The sequence below is a fragment of the Engystomops pustulosus genome, chromosome 3 (genome assembly GCF_040894005.1).
Source record: "Engystomops pustulosus chromosome 3, aEngPut4.maternal, whole genome shotgun sequence".
Classification (NCBI taxonomy): domain Eukaryota; kingdom Metazoa; phylum Chordata; class Amphibia; order Anura; family Leptodactylidae; genus Engystomops; species Engystomops pustulosus.
In genome coordinates, this window is record NC_092413.1 from 110065355 (window position 1) to 110072867 (window position 7513).

General features: G+C 46.7%; 1 long non-coding RNA gene across 1 annotated transcript in view; it reads right to left on the reverse strand.

Moving 5' to 3' along the window:
- Positions 1-4047, reverse strand: part of LOC140120540 (uncharacterized) — a 31511-nt gene extending 27464 nt beyond the window's left edge. The window contains exons 1-2 of the long non-coding RNA XR_011853854.1: positions 3901-4047; positions 112-179 (exon numbers count right to left, since the gene is read on the reverse strand). This is a non-coding gene — a long non-coding RNA (uncharacterized lncRNA). The remainder of the gene's footprint in view (positions 1-111; positions 180-3900) is intronic.
- Between the last annotated feature and the right edge of the window lie 3466 nt (positions 4048-7513).

Sequence of the window (7513 nt, forward strand, 5' to 3'; positions counted from 1 at the left end):
AAAGTGCCTGTGCAAAGGGAGTTATTAGTGATCCAACCTAACATGGAGTTGTAAAGTTATGGTAAAGTGCTAAGTGCTTAATCTAACAAGATGATAGCAGGATCGGCTTACCCATGCTGTGTGTGGCGGGGACGCCAGTACCCCGGCGCGCGTTTCGCGTTACCGCTTCCTCAGGGGGCCTGTGTGAAAATAAAACAAAACATTAAAACACTTTAAATACAAAAAAAAAAAAAAAACACCAGGGGAGTGTCGTACTCTCTGTTATTGGGTCAGCAAATAGCAATATCTTACGCTTCTTAGATCTCTATCTACAAGAATATGTGACAAATTTACACAGTTATCTGAAAGATTCTGATCAGCTAATATGCAACCTGTCCAATCTTGAACTACCATTTATTTTCACCTTTCTAACTATGGACATTAGTCCCTTGTATACCAATATAGGACATACAAAAGGCATAGAATACGTCAACTTCTATTTTTCACAAGATGCCTCACTTTCAGAGGAGTTCAGGAATCTCCCCCTTACATTACTTAGCATAATACTAGAAAATAACTATTTTATGTATAACACAACACTATTTTTCAACAACATGGCACAACTATGGGGACAAGAGTCGCCACCCATTATGACAGTAATGGCGAACCTATGGCACGGGTGCCAAAGGTGGCACTCGGAGCCCTTTCTGTGGGCACCCAGGATGTTGCCCCAGGACAGAGTTTAGCAGACAGGACTGGAATCTTCCTGCTGCTCTCAATGCTCTTTTACGATGAAACACAGCTTTGACTGATTAGAACTGCAGAAAGAGTGAGAAGGTGTGAACAGGACCAGGTTATCTTTTGATGGCCCCATGATCCTTCCAGTACAGAGAGACCCTGGAGAGAAGCTATAATGATGTCTGAATTTACCCTCCTGCTTTCAACTATATTGGTGTACTCAGGGGGCCAATACGATTGAATGTTGTGGAAGAACAAGGAGCAATAAGTTACTGTTTAAATTGTCAAGTTGGTAAATAAGTGGCTTTTGGTTTTAATTTGGGCACCCAGCCTTTAAAAGGTTCGCCATTGCTGCCTTATGACAATCTCTTCATGGGTAGTTTTGAATATATCTTTATCCTCTCCCAACTGCCATTTAGAAAATATATTCACTTTTACCATACATATCAAAAGCCTACAGAGACTTCTCAATTGCTTATAAAGGAAGTCTCACAAGTACAAAATAAAGATGCATATCAAATCTCGTAATTGTAATCTCGCACCAAGGTGCCCTAGGTGCCTCCCCCTAATATACAGTATATACTCGAGTATAAGCCAAGTTTCTCAGCACAATTTTTGTGCTTAAAAAGCCCCACTTGGCTTATACTCAGTTATATAAAAAAATTAGTACTCACATCCGGTGCTCACTCCTGGCATCCTTTTGTCACCCAGCTCGTCTTCTCCATGCTCTCTGCCCGCATGCACACACAGCGTTACGTCATCAGGTGGCGACATGCCGCGTCACAGTATGTGCATGTGGGCGGGCAGAGAGCATAGATGTGCCATTGCCCACACTGCCTGAAAGCCAGAGCTGAGCAGAGAAGATGAGCCAAGAGAGAAGAGGACTCCGGTGGTGAGTGCCAGAGGTAAGTACTATGTTTATTATTTTAAAGGGCTGCTACTGGACATTTCTTTAAAGGGAAGCTGCTACTGGACATTTCTGTAAATTGGGGATGCTGTTACTGGACATTTTTTGGTAAGGGGAGGCTGCTACTGGACATTTTTATTAAAGAGTAGTAGCTCCATTTCCCATCCTAGGCTTATACTCTAGTCAATAAGTTTTCCCATTTTTTTGTGGCAAAAATAGGTACCTCGGCTTATACTCAAGTATATATACATAATTCACTTCATAATACCCAGCCACCATAACCAGACCCAGGTTTTATTGCATAAATGCCTGGGACAATCAAGTGCAAGTAATATAGAAAAAATGCAACCACGAAAACCTTTGAGGAAAGTAAAAATAACGGTTGACATAGAATACACAACCATGCATATGTAATGATAAAATCAAGCAACAAATCTTTAAATGGCATAACCAGGAACAACGCTTTTATAATGGTACATTCAGACATACTATATTACATATATAAACGGTACCAGACATATTGCATATATGTTAAGGGGAAACCAAGCAGAATGCTGACAATAACAAAAAATAACTATAGACTTAGCACAATTTTTAGTGTAAAATATTGTTGACTAAAATGAGTGCCTATTTTTTTTGTAAAAAACTGACACAGCAAAATAAAACATCCATCCCTCATGCTACCCTTACTCCAATTACAACACGCAAGCTCCCTCTCCCCACTCAAAACATAGAAGCCACCCCTCAACACATCCTCCCACTCAGAAAATTAAAGGCCTCTTTAACACTTGTGTTGCAGATCACATCAGAGTCTGATAAGAGAACAATCAGGGTTTGCTCAGTGTCTCAGTTTTTCACTGGCGTTTTTTGTGTGTTTTCAATGTGTTTTTTTGCGTGAAAAAAATTCAGGACCGCGGTCTATCTTTTCTATGGCAATTGATCACTGAAAAATGCATTGCACTTATATTTTTGATGCATCTCTATAGACTTGTATGGTGCGTTTTTCACGCTCGTGACTTGCAAAAGTAGACCATGCTGAGATTTAAACGTGCATTAAAAAAAAGCGCGTGTGTGCATAAAAAAAATGCAAGTCTGAAAAAACATTGATTACAATGGGCAGAGTGCAACGTAAGTTCTGCACATCAAAAGCAGAACATGCACATGAAAAAGTGTGAAAGGGACAATTTCGTGTAAAAAATTCAAAAAAACAATGACTGTGACACCTAGTAGGGTAAATACTGTAATCAATGCTAGCATCAATTATGATAGTTAATGGCAGTGTCTGATATAAAATCCAGTAGACATCTGTATGTCATAATTAGTGTTGAGCTGACCTGAACAGTAAAACTGCAAAGTTTGGGTCTTCACCGAACACGGCCAGTCCAGCAAGGTTGTGTTCATAAAATTACTGCAAACTGGTTGATTGCCTGCTGAGCAGTCGAACAACCAGCTTGCAACCCACTAGCAAGCAAAGCCATTGCCCATAGATCTGCTATATAAGAGGCAGGGTAGCATGTCCCAGCACCATTACAAAGATAAGACAGAGCAAGGGAGAGGCGTTCTGAAGAATTGCATATTGCTGCTCCTAGGCTGCTATAATGCCGGGCCAGTCTTAGTATTATTTGCATTTACAACATCATACAGTAATAGTACTATTGCATCCTACAGTGTTATGTTACAGTAGCAGTCTTTGTACTATTTGCATCATATAATTCTACATACAGTTCTAGCCTTAGTACTTATACTAATAGTATACTTATGATCAGTGTCGGACTGGCCCAGCGGAGGACCGGAGAATCCTCCGGTGGGCCCTGATACTGGTGTGGGCCCCCCTGGGAGAGAAACTTTTTTTCATTAAAGGAAACCTACCACTTGAAGTGGCAGATTTCCGATGGCAATACCGGGCACCAGCTCAGGGTGAGCTGGTGCCGGAGCTTATTTTAGTTAGTGTTTTAAACCGCGGTATCGCGGTTTAAAACACTTTTTAAACTTTATAGCCGGCGCAGGCAGGTACGCGCTCGGCGCTTACCATGCGCGCGGCTCTCATTAACTTCCTATATAGCCGCGCGCACGGTAAGCGCCGAGCGCGTACCTGCCTGCGCCGGCTATAAAGTTTAAAAAGTGTTTTAAACCGCGATACCGCGGTTTAGAACACTAACAAAAATAAGCTCCGGCACCAGCTCACCCTGAGCTGGTGCCCGGGATTGCCATCGGAAACCTGCCACTTCAAGTGGTAGGTTTCCTTTAAAAGATAAAAAAAAAAAAAAAATCCGCACCGAAGGCCCCCCCCCCGCCCCCGCGGGATGGGGGGGGGCGGGGTTCCGGGGGGTGGTCGGGTGATAGGGGTGGGCTGCGGGGACCAGGCACAGGGCGCATCTTCACTTTCCCCGCAGGCTCCTGCACACTGTACAATGTACAATGGTAAAGGACCTTTGATGAGGTCATTACCATGTGACGGGGAGGAGCTACTCAGCATGTCCTCGGATAGAGCTGCCCTGGGGTATGTGAAGTTATGCTGCACCTGTATGTAATATAGGAGTGCAAGTGGGAATGTGGGGGTGCAGTGTAATATACATGTAATGTAGGGGTGCAAGGGGGGATGTGGGGGTGCAGTGTAATCTGCATGTAATGTAGGGGTGAAAGGGGGAAATGTGGGGGTGCAGTGTAACCTGCATGTAATGTAGGGATGAAAGGGGGCAGTGTAATGCATCCCTACATTACATGCATATTACACTGCACCCCCACATTTCCCCTTGCACCCCTACATTACATGCATATTACACTGCACCCCCACATCCCCCCTTGCACCCCCACATTACATGCATATTACACTGCACCCCCACATCCGCCCTTGCCCCCCTACATTACATGCAAGGAGGGATGTGGGGGTGCAGTGTAATATGCATGTAATGTAGGGGTGCAAGGGGGGATGTGAGGGTGCAGTGTAATATACATGTAATGAAGGGGTGCAAGGGGGGATGTGGGGGTGCAGTGTAATCTGCATGTAATGTGGGGGTGCAGTGTAACCTGCATGTAATGTAGGGGTGAAAGGGGGAATGTGGGGTGCAGTGTAATCTGCATGTAATGTAGGAGTGAAAGGGGGAAATGTGGGGGTGCAGTGTAACCTGCATGTAATGTAGGGGTGAAAGGGGGAATGTGGCGGTGCAGGGTGTCATCTGCATGTAATGTAGGGGTGCAAGAGGGAATGTGGGGGTGCAGTGTAATCTGCGTGTAATGTAGGGGTGCAAGGGGGAAATGTGGATGTATGTAATGTGGGGGTACAGTGTGACATGTATGTGGGGTTGCAGGGTGACATGGATGTAATGTGGGGGTTGCAGGGTGACATGGATGTAATGTGGGGGTGCAGGGTGACATGGATGTAATGTGGGGTGCAGGGTGACATGGATGTAATGTGGGGTGCAGGGTGACATGGATGTAATGTGGGGGTTGCAGGGTGACATGGATGTAATGTGGGGGTTTCAGGGAGACATGGATGTAATGTGGGGGTTGCAGGGTGACATGGATGTAATGTGGGGGTGCAGGGTGACATGGATGTAATGTGGGGTGCAGGGTGACATGGATGTAATGTGGGGTGCAGGGTGACATGGATGTAATGTGGGGGTGCAGGGTGACATGGATGTAATGTGGGGGTGCAGGGTGACATGGGTGTAATGTGGGGGTTGCAGGGTGACATGGATGTAATGTGGGGTGCAGGGTGACATGGATGTAATGTGGGGTGCAGGGTGACATGGATGTAATGTGGGGGTTGCAGGGTGACATGGATGTAATGTGGGGGTGCAGGATGACATGGATGTAATGTGGGGGTTGCAGGGTGACATGGATGTAATGTGGGGGTTGCAGGGAGACATGGATGTAATGTGGGGGTTGCAGGGTGACATGGATGTAATGTGGGGGTTGCAGGGTGACATGGATGTAATGTGGGGTGCAGGGTGACATGGATGTAATGTGGGGTGCAGGGTGACATGGATGTAATGTGGGGGTGCAGGGTGACATGGATGTAATGTGGGGTGCAGGGTGACATGGATGTAATGTGGGGGTGCAGGGTGACATGGATGTAATGTGGGGGTGCAGGGTGACATGAATGTAATGTGGGGTGCAGGGTGACATGGATGTAATGTGGGGTTCAGGGTGACATGGATGTAATGTGGGGTGCAGGGTGACATGGATGTAATGTGGGGTGCAGGGTGACATGGATGTAATGTGGGGTTCAGGGTGACATGGGTGTAATGTGGGGGTGCAGGGTGACATGGATGTAATGTGGGGGTGCAGGGTGACATGGATGTAATGTGGGGTGCAGGGTGACATGGATGTAATGTGGGGTTCAGGGTGACATGGATGTAATGTGGGGTGCAGGGTGACATGGATGTAATGTGGGAGTGCAGGGTGACATGGGTGTAATGGGGTGCAGGGTGACATGGGTGTAATGTGGGGGTGCAGGGTGACATGGATGTAATGTGGGGGTGCAGGGTGACATGCACCTTCACTACTTGGGGGGGGGGGGCATTGCTCTGCAAGAATTGTAGGTATGTGGGGTCAAGACTATATCCACTATAGGAGAATAATTGTGATCTCTAGGGGAAGAACATAACACTATTACATTTGTCATAAGAAGGTGGGGGAGATGATGAGAAAAGGAGGAACTTAACTTTTTGTGTTTCTTAACCTTTAGAGCAGAGATCTGGCTGCTAGAAGCTGATGTATCCTCCAGATAGAAGGATAGAGAAATTAAAGAGAATTCCTACAACTATAGACGTCATGTGTGTGAGTTGTTGGATTTACAGTAATTGCTGGTGTTACACAGTATCTCCCCCATCTGATTGTACCCCCCAACCGCCCCGGTTTGCATGTATGCAAAGATACAGCAGTGACATCACCACCACAGCGCCCCCTGTGCAGCCTCTGCCTGCAGCCTTTAAGTGTTACACTGACCACAGCCAGGACCTGCCGCGGCTGCTGGTTGTGATGTCACCGCTGCGCCTCTGTATACATACAACCCGCTGGTAATGGGGGGCACAATTAGTCGGGCTGGGTATAGTTGGCTTAGGCTATATTCACACTGCCGTTGCCCGCCCGTACCGTACCGTAGCGGGCAACGGCAGTGTACGGGGAGAGGAGGAGGAGGTGAGCGCAGCTCACCCCCGCCCCTCTCCATAGCAACCTATGGCGCACGGCGCCGTATTACGGGAAAAGATAGGACAGGTCCTATCTTTTTCCCGGGTACGGAACGGTACGGTGCCGCACGTGTGCTGCACCGTACCGCTCCCGTAGGGTGCCGTGCGCCCATAGAAGTGTATGGGGGACGTATATCGGCCGTATATACGTCGGCCGTATATACGTCCCCCATACGTTCGTGTGAATATAGCCTTAGGGTTAGTGGCCACATTTAGGTTCCTGATGGTTGTGTTCACACATTGCATTTAGGAACACCGCACTGCACTGGAATTGCCTTCCTAAATGTAATTCAAGTGCAGAGTGTGAACGCAGTCAGAGGCCGCTTTCTGATGATATGTTTGCCATTGAAATTATTTGGGCAAAATGCATCAAATGCATTGCTCTGCAAGTGGTAACATGTGCTTTGTCTTTTAATGTGACTCATGGATCAAAGCTCAGATTTCGTTTGATAAACTGCTATGGGAAAATGAATGCTGAACTCTGATTGGTTGCCTTGAGCAACTAGAACAGTTTTGCTCTCAGATAAAACTACCCCATTGTGTTTAAGGCTACATTCACACAGCCATATGGGGGACGTATATACGTCTGATGTTTATATGCCGTATAAACGTCCCCCATAGACAGCAATGGGTGCTATGGAGAGGGGCGGGGTTGTGAAGCGCTCACCCCCTCCTCCTCTCCTGGGCGCTGCCGTTC